The 13,755-nt window shown below is 40.8% G+C and overlaps 1 pseudogene; it reads right to left on the bottom strand.

The window, feature by feature from the left end:
- Positions 1-7,267: 7,267 nt before the first annotated feature.
- On the bottom strand, positions 7,268-9,940 carry LOC137241845 (ectopic P granules protein 5 homolog; annotated as a pseudogene).
- Between the last annotated feature and the right edge of the window lie 3,815 nt (positions 9,941-13,755).

The following is a 13,755-nucleotide window of genomic DNA, read 5'->3' as shown; positions in this document are numbered from 1 at the left end:
TTTGACCATTTCAAGCCAGTGTGTTTCTTAGGAGAAAGTCGTGGGCTGAGAATTGTGGGTAAGCTGGTTTTGACCGCTCTGCATCGCTTTGGACCACGCTCGCTCCCACGTAGGGAAACGTGCTCCACAGCATCGTGATCCCGTGCTAAACCAAACGTCAACCGCGACAGAAGTACGTCGGCATCCGCAGTAGAAGTGAATCGAAGTGAAACGCCACAGCTTGAATGTACCGATGCTAACGGATCTTACCTAACGGGACGCGAAGTTAGGGTTGTTACCCGAGCAGCAATGGAAGGGCATCTGAAAGGCGTATCGATTTTGACCATCGCAAGGCAATTTCCTTCATAGGAGAAAGCCGTGGACTGAGGATTGTGAGTAAGCTGGTTTTGGCCGCTCTACAACGCCTTAGACTGCGCTCGCTCCCTGCTAAGCGAAGGCACATAACGTCACACCACCGCCGTAAGCCTCGGAAGAAATAGCCTACGTCGATACCATTGGCCGCAGCAGAGTTACGCAAACATATGACGTTGGCCGCAGCAGAGTTACGCAAGCTCACGACGTTGATTTCTTTCTAGGATATTTGCCTCTTACTGCTTCTAGATCTGACAGCTTTATCACTTCTAAAAGCTGAAATCTTAGGCTGGAAAGCGCAGGGTATGAGCACAAAATATTCTCCATCGTTTCCTCAACCAACCCATAATTCCTATATCTGCTGTCAATGACCAAGGCTTATTTAAAAGCATTTGACGCCAGAAAACAGAATCCAGTCAGAATACCCGTCATAAGTTTACAGTCCTCTCTTCTAATGATAGAAGTTACTTCGTTGATCTAAGGTAGACGACGTACACATGATTACATCTCCGCACTTAGCTCCACGTCTTTCCTGCCATGTCAACATCGGCTGTGTTCTCTCAGTAGTTTTTTGAGTTTCAGGGCCATAAATATAATTTTTGTATTATGAATTTATGTTATTATTGTTGTTGTTTTAGCGATAGGGATACTCTCCGAAGGCCTTGGGAGTTTTATCGATGTTGATGGTCCTTTGCAGGATGCATATTCCGGTAACAAGCGCCAAGGGGTTGTGTAGCGCAACCATCTCAAGGGGTTGCCAGGGCAATATATAGCTTCTCCAACCCATTTGTCAACCTCACCTACCCGTGGCGAATTCTGTTTCATTAACAGCCGATGCTCTAGCGACCCCGAACTCCTGATGGATGTAGGGGCTGGGACGGCGTTATGGCCGAGAAGGTTGCATGTGGTCATACCAAATCGTTCTCGAGATGGTCTGGCTAGTACCTTTATGGTGCTTGTTACCGGAACGTACCAGATCCGGCAAAGGACCGTCAACATGTATAACACTCCCCAAGGCCTTCGGGGAGTGTTCTTATCGCTACAACAACAACAATAACAACATACACTCATATTTGTGATAGGATTCCCCTCGTGTAGGTGAGGTTGACAATTGGGTTGCGGAAGCTTTGGAGCTATAAAGCTTTGTATTGATCTTAACAACCCCTTGAATCCCCGTACTATATTACTTATATCCTTAATCAAAACAAAATTTACTACTTCTGACTATTTCTACCTTTATGTAGTTACTACCTTCGCAACTTTTTAGTTATAACTCATTTCCACCAAATTAAAATTTTTTTGCCTTAAAATTCGAAGTGAGAATGTATGCAGTTACAATGGCATGTTTAATGAGAAATTAATTAGGTTCTTGCATACCAAACAAGCATTGTTGTTGACGTAGTTTTGAGGTTTCGATTTGCAGTTAGTTGAACTGTCGAAAGTGAAGTGTCCACTTGGCGGTTCAGTGAACATTTGGCGGTATTTCAAATATAAATTCCACTACATTTCAATGCATGCAGAGGAGTGAGGGCAGAAGATAAAAGAGTTATGGGAGTTAAATGCGCCTTCTACATGCCGTAGTATGTATGTAGGAGTAGGAATATGAAACATTTGGTTGCGTTGCTGTTACGGATGTGTGACACTTCCGTTGCAGTTGCTGATTTTGCATATTCACTTCCTGTATGCCTTCATTCCTCTTAATTGCGAAAATGCGCTAGTAGAATATACAGATATTTAGTATTGTGTTATTTGTAATTTGTGGTCGAATGAGTTGGGTTTTGAATTAAAATGAATTCTATGTTTAGTATGGCATGACTAATTTAACTGTGACCGCTAACAAGGTGATACTTATGTAGTTGCAGGTGGTGCAACGAAACAAAAGTTCTGAACAGCACAGCAGTGCACAAAATAGGCTCATGAGAAGAAAAGTTGCAAAAAATATCGAAAAAATGTTTATACTTAAAACAACCAAAAAGTTTAGTGGTTTTGCGTGATTAATTAACATTAAATATGCGAGAAATTTTTTTCGACTTTTAATCCTATACCAAGACAATATCTAATCCTAACTATATACTTATTTGGTATGTAATGCAATAACATAGAATACAGCAAATTTTAGTTTTCCCATAGGCGTCTTAGCAAAGAGTGAGCATCATAGGCAATTTCTATATTTAACTCGTTGATAAAAAATCGCTAGCACTCCGATAAAAATCGATTACTTTTCCAAAACAAATTGATGTATTTTCGATAAAAAGTCGAAATTTTTTCAATAAAAAGTCGATAACTAATCAAAATTTTTTCGATAACATACCGATAATTCTTCAATAAAGATCAATGTCAAGTCGATAAAGAGTCGATAACTCATCAAAGATGCCTGCGATCGATAAAAAATTTACAACATTTCGATAACTCGTCTGTTTCTTGTGGATAAAATAACAAACCGATAGCTCGTCCAAAAGAACTGTAAAGCACGCGTATAGAACCTCGATAATATTCCCATTGATCGTCGATAACGGTTGTAATGAACAACAACCGCATCCATACCAAATCGATACACGTCGTTCGGTTTCGGTTTCAGTTACTCATCTTTCCTTTCCTAATCCCTTTTTTCCTCATTTCATGAGTTTCCTTTTAATTAAATATTATGTCTTGTCTATAAAAATGTATAATACTCCGATAAAGTATCTATAACTTTTCGGTTCAAAGCTGATATTTTTCTATAGCAAATCGATAAATGTACATAAAAAATTGACACATTTGAATAATAAATCGATAATTTTCGATAACAATTAAAAATCTTTTTGATAACGAATCGATAATCGCTTGATAAAATCAATATCAAGTCGATGAAGATTCTACAACTCATAAAAAATGTCTGTTATTGATAAAAAAGTTACAACTTTTCGATAACTCGCATATTGCTTGTGGATAAAAGGCCAATAAAAAATCGATAGCTCGTCGAAAAGAACTGAAAAGCATGCCCAGAAGACCTCGATAATAGTCCGATTACTCGTCATAACGGTTGTTATCAACAACAACCACAGCCATACCGAACCGATACACGCCGTCCGGTTTCGGTTTTGGTTATTCACCTTTCCTTTCCTATTCCCTTTTTTGCCTATTTCACAAGTTTGCTTTTACTTAAACGTTTTATCTCGTCCATAAAAATGTATAATACTCCTATAAAATATCTATACATTTTTAATACCAAGTGGATATTTTTCGGTAGAAAGTCGATAAATTTACATAACGAATCGATACATTTCAATAATCAATCGATAATTATCTATAACAATTAAAAAGCTTTTTGATAACGAATCGATGATCGCTTGATAAAAATTGATATCAAGTCTATAGGATTCGATAACTTATAAAAAATGTCTGCTTTCGATGAAAAATTTACAAAATTTTGGTAACTCGTCTATTTATTGTTTATAAAATGCCAATAACAAACCGATAGCTCGTCGAAAAGAGATGAAAAGCACACCCATAGCCAGTCGATAATAATCCAAGCACTCGTCAAAAGGGTTGCTATCGGCAACACACACATCCATATCAAGTCGATGCATGCCATTCGGTTTCGATTTTGATTTCTCATCTCTCCTTTCCTGTACCCCTTTTTTCGCACCTCCCACCATTCCTTTTCATTCCACCCACCGGTCAAAGCACTTGTATTCTGTAGTCAACCATTCAGCCTACCAAAGCAGCATACAGCACCTACAGTTATGTGTGGAAGACCTGATCCTACTTAACTTTGATAGGAACATTAGAGCGCATGATTTTTAGGTTACTCATTCTGCATGAGCCCGCCTTAGCAAGGAAATGTTACATTCATCATCGCATGGTCTCCTTCCATAGCTTTTCGCTTATTTTATCGCATCTCACATGGTCTGCTTCCATAGCTTTTCGCTCATTCTATCGCATCTCAGTGGGATGAAGCCGTAATCGACTAAAAAGTGTTATGGGATGTGTTCGGCCGGTATGCGTCTAATCCTGGAGAGGTGGGCGCACCGGGTCGATCCCAAAGAACGGGTGTGTTTGAAAATAAATAGGAGAAGACGAGATTTCTCGTTATAATAAAGCTGTTATTTTTATTGGTAGATATTAAATATACAGGAATTAATATTACCTTTGATAAACGACAGAGATCGCTGGCGGCAGATGTGAACAGGTTGGCTGTTGAAGTCAAAGAGGCCGGTTGTATAGCGAGCTACAACCGTTGACCCGCAAAATCCTCCGTTTTGGAGGGGAAAGGCACCCACACATCAACCCCGACATGCATATGCATGAGTGCTGACAAAAAGCACACATACACGTGCATGTACATGCATGCACATGCATGAGGGTGATGGTGTGGGTGGTTATAAATTAATTCGAGTATCGATTTGCAGAGTTGCATTGGGGGGGTCGCAATCAGATGCGGAAAAGTTAGGCATCCTGCCTAAACATGCCGGCCCCCCTTGCGATACGCAACATCGTTTTCCGCCAATGATTTCCGCTGAAACGAGAAAAAAATTAATATAAGACTTACACACTAAACTTAATCTAAGTGAAGAGTTCGTCTGCGACGCAAAATGGCCGGGAATCCTTTCCGACTTGCTTAGCATGCCACCTGAGCTAAGATGAAAGAATTAGCGGTTATGAACAGTGAAGTGAATATTTCTTGCCATTGAATTATACATAATTCTTAAGTATAGAAATTCAGAACGTAATATATATATAGTCGATGGCCAGTAAGGCTGGACGGAGAGGCCGAGGTCTCCGTTCCAGAGTGGCACCATTTTTTGTTATTCTTTGGTTTTTGTCGTTTCGGATGGAGAGGCCGAGGTCTCCATTCCAGATTTGCGGTTTTTTTGTGTTGGTTGGACGAAGAGGCAGAGGTCTCCGTTCCAGACTCGAGGGTTTTTAGGTTTTTCTGGGCTGGACGAAGAGGCCGAGGTCTCCGTTCCAGCGTATAACGTGTCGTGTCGCTCGCAGGTCGGCTGTGGCATTTTATGGATGTGCCAGGGCGAATGGCCTTGAGGTTGGTTGGGTGATGCGCGTTTTCGCTGCAGCGCATATATTTCGTCAGTTGTGTATTATATTATTACCCTACAAAACACTTGGTCACAAAACTTACCCACGCCCATGCAAATTTGACTACGAATATAATCTATCACCGTAAAATGACTAGTCAAATGACGTGGAGTGACGAGAGCGTTTTTGCAAAGTAGTTAGTGCTGTGATTTCGAGCAGCTTATGCATTTCAACAAAACCAGCAAGATTGCGGTGTGTGGGAGGTTGGAACGGACGTGATTCCAAGCCACCCGCACAAAATTGCTTGTTTTCGTGATACGCGTGGTGTTTTATTAACAAACGTACGTTCAAATATATGAATAAACCGAGTTTAAACCGAAGCGTAGAGGCTGACGAAGGTATGTATTTAATTTTGTTCGAAAGCTCATGAAGAACAGCGCAAATCGTAATTAAATTGGAAAGTGTACCAACTGCCGGTGCTTACATGCAGATTGGAGATGCGTTTTCCACGACGCGTTCTATCTGCACGTACCTTTCTGAGATTGCATGCAACCCTGTCGTGTATTTATTGGTTAGCTGACAGCTGGTATCGTGAGTTTGTGGAGTGAATATTTATATATATACCTTATGTATTTTGTCGTTGCACTAGTGCCGTAGAAAAGTTGATTTTTATCTCATTTCGGGACCTTTTCATTTCGGGACTCTTTAATTTCGGGACTCGGATTGTTTTTGTATCGAGGCCATAATTATGACGGTTTGTGATTTTTGTTGTTGAAAACAACAAGTCCTGCCCCCAGCCAGAAAAAACAAGCAGTACCGACGGCAAAAAAAATTCAAAAAAAAAATTTTTTAAAAAAATTTTATTTTTTTTTTTTTTTTTTTTTTTTTTTTTTTTTTTTTTTTTTTTGTGAATGAGGGTATAATTAATTATTAGGTTTCTGCCTTAATTTTTGTGCGTAAGTCTGTTTTCGGAATGTCCGAGGTGTCAGTATGGGTCAAAAAGGCCGACCCCGCTTTTGTTTCTTTTGCGGGTTCTCGGTACCAGCGTGCGTTATTTGGCGCAGCACTAAAAAATAAGCAGATATATGTACCTATGTTGGTATAAGCAAACGGACAGCCAGTGCACGGACTTCTCCGCTTAATTGATAAATGGACCTACTTTTTGACCCGTTTTCATTTTTTACTACTTCTATCACCAAGGACCAAAATCTACTAATATTTCAGTATTTTGGCATTGAAAAACAAAGACTGCGATCATTTGGTAAACGTATTTAATTGCCGAGTCCACCAAAATAACACTTAGCGGTGACACGAACCAATTTTGAAAAAATTTGTGTACAAATTATGAGATGAATGTTGCATATGAGTACGCAAATATTTTCCTACGCTATTTCCGTCAGTTTATGTGAATAAATTTGAGCGAAAAATGAAAGTTTAAGCAAATGCAATTCCAAAAGGGTGAGTATTATATAGGCATACGCTATTTATACGAATTTACATGTATTTCTTGTCTTGTTTACATGTTTGTAAAAAGGTTATTTCCGTGAAATGTGCGTTATTTGTTTTTCATTAAATCATGAATTGTTTTGTACAAATATTGACCCTCGCTACTGTTTTTAAAAAAAAATCTACCAACATTCTTGTTAACATTAAAGGTCCGCGCACTGGTACAAGCATACCAAAGGCAACGATAGCAAAAAAACGGATTCATACTTATATACTTGTATTCAACGGGAAATTCTGAGGAATTGAAACAACGGAAAATACTTTTGTACATGGAATGATTTTTTTTTCCGTTTTTCATTCTGGATTACGGCGTGGCTTGGCGTATAACCATTTTTTTCACTTAAAATTTCTTCTAAATCAAGTTGAAAACGAAAAGTGATAAGCTCATTGAACGCTACTGGAGTAGGCGGTATATAATTTTGATATGCTCCAATTCTGGAACGAATTTTATTTGCTCCATTGGATTACGAAGTGTCATTTTTATAGATGCAGTACCCAAATCTATTAAATGTAAAGTTGTGAGATCACCGTCCAGCACCAAATCTATAAGTTTCGAAACTTGACGTACGCTTTCGGAAATGCCGGATAAGCCAATAGTGTCAGGAGCATGTTTATTAAGCGATTCTGTAACTAAACATGCCATACGAACATGTACATATGTTATGTGGCAAAAAAAGGTGCCCATTCCAATCGAAGCCCCAATTCAAATGGTTTACGACCAACTTCGCAAGCATATTTTCACGTGATGTATAATCAAGGTGCAGTAGCCAATTGGATGAAATCTCAAAACTGTGCATTCCAGGTTTCCAGTTCTCCAATGGCAATGATTTAATAAGGTATGGATGGTTTGCAACTTCATTAAAATGTACTTTAAGTTGTAGTAAGATGAATGTGATAAGATCTTCGTATGACAATATTAAATTAACAAGCATATCACGCTCTGTTTTGTAACAAGTTTCACGAGTGTTAACATTTAAAAATCCGATATTCAAATATGTAAACAGATAGCTTTAATAAATTCTGTCACGCGCATTAGCTATTTAAAGAAAGTCTGTATCAGATAGTATATATAAATCTTCAGCCGAGGAGTACGCATTAGCAATATTGCATTTTTTGTCCAGAAATCAGGTGTTGGTACAGAGATAATAATCTGTATAGTCTTCTTGATTTGCTGGAAATGCTTCGATGGGAAAACCAACGTACAAATAATAAAACAGTTTCCAAATAATTTCGTTGTCGAGCGCATGAGAAAGCAGAGACGAAAAATACTGCCATGTGGCCAAATTTCTGGACCGATATATGTAGCTACATGCCTGGAATAATAAAGGCATTCAGTTCTACCGAAATGCGATCACATGTATTTGCATCCTTTGTAGGTTCATTATGTATATTAACTCATAATAATCCGTACAGTATTGCAATGTATGTCGTATTAGACGACCCAAAGGGTTTGCTAGTTGTTTGTAGCGCTCGGTGTTATATGTCAGCATACCTTCACCACAAATTACAACTAATCTAGAAAAAAATGTTACGACGCGCAGTATATCATTGGCAGATATGTGGTCTGGTGATATTATATGTATAGTCATTAAGAAAGTTTTCAATCTTTAAAGCCGAAATAAAGATCCTCTCAAATGGTATTTGATTCAATAGAGCTATTGAATCGCTCTCTTTTAGACCGATACATTCGCCACTTTGATTGTGACTATCCTCGCCATCTGAACCTATGACTATCCAGCGTTCTTCTCGGGCAGGATCCGATATTTCTTAATCAAAATCCTTTAAATATTCGTTGCGTTTTTTACTTGGCAAAAAGCAATATTTGCAAAGTATTGCACAGTGATTAATCTCCGGGGAATTGAGATCCATTGGCATTTCACTGCTTTGTATGCCTTTCCCATACGTATTTTGAGTTTTTGCTTGAGCGAGGATTTGAAAAAAATGCAGTTGCCCAATCTCCAACACCACAAGGGCAACGTAAAATATTGAAAAGTAAAAACCAGTGATCCTCTTTAGTTGCAATAAGCAAGTGCCAGGCAATCAGCTTGCCAAGCCATATTTTTAAATTATCTGAGAAGTCCTCATTAGGGCGCAATTTGCGCATGAACGTGAACAAAATTGATATAGAGCGCTTCAAATGGGCTACATAAGGAATTACAGCAGCGTCGTGAACTTTTCGCAGTTCGATTTGTTCATTTAGTGTAAGCATTGCCAAGCAATTAGGTGAAATTATATCCTCGATCGTTCTGTCGATCTTTACTTTAATAATTTTTGCCTTGATGAGATTTGTTGCATGAATGTTAAAGACTAAATCATAGAGATGGGCCAAGGAGCGGAGGTCCTTTACAAAATTTTTTTTTTTTTTTTTAAGGTGAGCAACTTTGTACGCGACACTTTCTTTCAAAATCACACCATCTCTGCGAAAGGGATTTTGTAACTTGAGCCTGGGTCCATATGTGTCCTTGTGCCTTTTCTACACGTGTTTTTTGCTTTTTCCACATCATACATATTACCAGTAAGTTTGCTTTGTGGCGCTTAATACAGGGCGTGATTCTCGTATGTCTCCAACAAAGAGTTTCATAAGAAAATCCAACTCGAATTGTGTGACCATGTCTAACTCAGCGCAATGATATAGTTCCTTTTGTTGTTCGCAAATAAGAGGCCGTAACTGCGTGTTGGCGAAACACTATTTTGGTGTTGCAACACTTTTTTGCTCATATATTACTTTAGATGTGGTTTCGATATATTGTAATGGCTCAATATTGGGATATTGTGCTATTGGCAGCATCTTCGCGTGTGCAAGTGCAAGTGTACTTGTGCTCACTGCAGGCGCTGTTGCCGTTGAAAGCACCTTTATTAGTGGTGTGGCAGCTTTTGCAGTGACCTCTTGGCCAGTTAGCTGTGCAGCGAACGACACTTGCTCTGGTAGAGACTCGGCGTAATTTTCTTCAATTGCTCCATTGCAGTCTATGTCACCACTTACAATATTTTGTGATCCTGCAGCTTTTTGTTCATCAAAGTCCGCGGACCGATTATACGCTTGAGCTAAAAAATGTACTTGTTGCATTTTCCAATGTTTCAGTTACGTTCAATTGTGCTGGCACATATTGCTTCTTATTTTTGTTTAATTGTTAAATGTATTAATTTATCTAAAATATGCGCAACTTTTGCTTTCTTAGTATCATCATTAAATTGCTAAATTTTATTAAATTCTTTAACCATATATTCTCAACATAATCTCAACATAAATCTTTCAATTCAATTGTGCTACGCTGAAAACCTTGTATACATTCCTCCAAAAATTCAACTGTTAAATGTGGTTCATTGGTTACTAATTTTTCGCTAACACATTTAATGAATATTGTATTATTGGAAGGTATGCATAGACCTTGTGTCTCCAATAGTTGACCTTCAATTTTTAAATCAAAAGATGCTGTCAGCGCACGGTATCAAGGTTGGTTAAAATAACCAACAAAATTAGACCACGCTAACAGACGAAATTCAACTCCGTTTGTTTGAATAAAAATACGTTTAAGCACTCGCCGTTCGGGCCGCAGTGCGCCAAATATAACCAAAATATTGGAGGGATTCTGCTATAGGCAGAAGGAGTCTCTCTTCAGATTATTATAAAATTTTTGATTTTTAAAAATTGGATTATCTTGACAAAATTCCTGTTGGCCTCGTGCCGTTGGCCGAGTGCATATGTGTTCTCTGGCAGACAATGGATCTGCGTTAGGGTTCTGGTGTCCTCGCTCGGGGCGAGTGAATGTGGGTTGACTTTTGGTGTCCTCGCTCTGGGGAGTGAGTGAATCTGGGTGTTTTCTGGTGTCCGCGCTCTGGGTGAGCGAGTGAATTTGGGTTCGTTTTGGGTCTCGATAGGAAGGTGGAGTTCGGAAGGGGGTGAAGGAGAGGAACGGAGGGATTGTTATGAGGAGCTATTGGCCTTCTCGCAGTCCATCTCCTCCGTTGGGAGAAGGATCAGTTTGACCAAAGGTCGTCTGACTTGACCCTTCTCTGTTTTGAGGTCGACTACACGTACTCGGTCATCTTCGCCGGGGTGTACGTTGACAACTCGACCTAACCTCCATTCGTTGGTAGATAAGTTGTCCTCTTTGAGGACATCGAGATCTCCCACTTGTATATTCTGTCTGGGATGCTTCCACTTCACTCTTTTTTTGAAGTTCGTATAGATATTCGGTTTTCCATCGCTTGCAGAAAGTGTGATGGAGGACTTTGAGTTTCTGCCACCGATTGATCATCGAGGCAGGGCTCTCACTAGCATCCGGCTCTGGCGGAGCCAGTAGATGGCTGCCAGTGAGGAAATGACCTGGAGTAAGCGGCTCAAGGTCCGTTGGGTCATTGGATGCCGGGCTGAGCGGCCGCGAGTTCAGGCATGCCTCGATGCGGCACAAGAGGGTATGGAATTCCTCGAAGGTGAATTTGTGTGGTGAGGCTATCTTTTTGAAATGGCTTTTGAAGCTTTTCACTCCAGTCTCCCACAGCCCTCCCATGTGGGGAGCGCCCGCAGGGATGAAATGCCAAGTGAGTGACTGGTGGCTGTACTTCAAGACAGCATTGTCTCGGGCTTGTGAAATGAAAGTTTTAAATTCCGACCGTAGGGATCGTGAAGCTCCGACAAAGTTTGTACCGTTGTCGGAGTAGACGTTTTTGGGACATCCGCGTCTAGATATGAAACGGGCAAAAGCCGCAAGAAATGATGGGGTGCTGAGGTCAGTAGTGGCCTCCAGATGAATCGCTCGTGTGGAAAAACACACGAAAAGGCAGACATAGCTTTTGGATAGTCGACACCCTCTGCCGCGGTAACTTTTAATGTCGAAGGGTCCGGCGAAGTCGACTCCAGTATTCGTGAATGCACGGCTGAATGTCGTGCGTTCCCGAGGGAGAATACCCATAAGTTGGGTCTGAGCACGCTTTCGGTGTATCGTGCAAACTTTGCAATTATGAATGGTTGCCCTAATCATGGTTTTGATGTTAGGTATCCAGTATTGGGTACGTATCAGACGCAACATGAGTTGGTTTTCCCCATGCAGACTTTGTTGATGAAACATTAGGACTGTCAGACGGGATAACCGGCAGTTGTATGGGAGGAGGATTGGGTGGCGTTCATTAAAAGCTAAGTCCTTTGACGCCCCGAGTCGCCCTCCTACCCGAATGATGCCATCTTGGTCTAAGTAGGGATTAAGTGAGAGTATTGCACTTTTCCCTCCTATTGGTTTTCCGGCCTTTAGATAATTATATTCGGAATTATAATGTTGTTTCTGATAGATCTTAATTAAAAGTCGTCATCAGGGGAGATTAAGTGCGACATGACCTGGAATGAATTTTTTGTTTCGGGGTGGGTTCTTCGGTAGAACCTCATAACGTATGATAAGACCCGTAGAGCCCTAGGTAGGTCGGAAAAACGTTGAAGAACATCGATAGTATTTACTGTTGTTGTTGCGCAGGTCTTCGCCCTCTTTTCCTCTACGGAGGTGATGTAGTCACTTTCTTGTGCTGGCCATTGGGAAGTGTCTTCTTGCAGCCAAGAAGGTCCCTGCCACCACAACGAATTTTTGACCAATTCAGACGCCGGTAATCCTCTGCTACCTAAATCTGCTGGGTTAGACTCTGAGTTCACGTGCAACCAGTCCTTATTTCCGACCATGTCGATGATCTTGGTGATCCGATGTGCGACGAAAGTGGACCAGGAACACGGCGGTTTCCTTATCCATGCGAGGACGATAGTTGAATCCGTCCAAAGGTGCACTTTCACTGGTCCCAACTTGAGGTTCCTGAAAATTGATTCGGTGATTTCCGCTAACAGCACGGCTCCGCAAAGTTCCAATCGTGGAAGAGAGAGAGTTTTCACTGGGGCTACTCGGGTTTTGGCCAGAAGCAGGTTTGTGCAGACATTATCATCCGATTTGACGCGCATGTAAACGGTAGCTGCGTAAGCCTTTTCGGATGCGTCACAGAATCCGTGGATCTCGATGTCGGTTCCTGGAGAAAAGTTGACCCATCTAGGTATCCTGATTTTATCGATTTCATTGTATTGGTCGGTGAAGGTTTTCCATCGTTCCAGCGTACTGGTAGATACTGGTTCGTCCCAAGCGGTGCCTTCTAACCAAATACTCTGCATGAGTATTTTTGCCACAATGACCATTGGTGCCGGCCACCCTAATGGATCGAAAAGTTTGGCGATTGCTGATAGTATCGCTCTCTTCGTAATGTTTTCCGGGTTGTCCAGCGTCCCTGCTTTAAAATAAAATAAATCGGAGAGGGCATTCCACCGAATTCCTAATGCTTTAACTGTACTGGTATCTTCGAAGGCCAGGAAGTTTTCACTTAGCAGGTCTGCTTTGGGGATGTCCCTTAGAATGTCCTTTGAATTGGATGTCCATTTGCGAAGTGGAAAGCCCGCTGAGTGTAGGACTTGACGAATTTCATCTCTGGCTTTAATAGTCGAGTTGATCGTATGTCCACCCGCTAATACGTCATCTACATACATGTATTCTCGCAGTATGTTAGCCGCTGTAGGGTGTGGATTTGAGACGTCGTCTGCTAGTTGGAGAAGCGTTCTTATCGCGAGGTATGGAGCGCAATTCACTCCGAAGGTAACCGTCTTTAATTCGTAGAGACTAATAAGGTCATTCGGGGAAGTGCGATATACAATGCGTTGAAATTTGGTGTGATTTTCGTTCACCCAAATTTGACGATACATCTTTTCGATGTCGCTATTGAAGACAAAACGGTATAGTCTCCATCGTAATATAAGGATGGGTAGATCGGCTTGTAGAACTGGGCCTGGGAGGAGAATATCATTCAAGCTATTACCGTTGGCCGTAGGGCTCGAGGCATTAAATACTACGCGTACCTTTGTAG

The sequence above is a fragment of the Eurosta solidaginis genome, chromosome 2 (assembly GCF_040869045.1).
Source record: "Eurosta solidaginis isolate ZX-2024a chromosome 2, ASM4086904v1, whole genome shotgun sequence".
NCBI classification, from domain to species: Eukaryota; Metazoa; Arthropoda; class Insecta; order Diptera; family Tephritidae; genus Eurosta; species Eurosta solidaginis.
The sequence above is the reverse complement of the archived record's forward strand: the minus strand, read 5'-3'. Positions and strand labels throughout refer to the sequence as shown.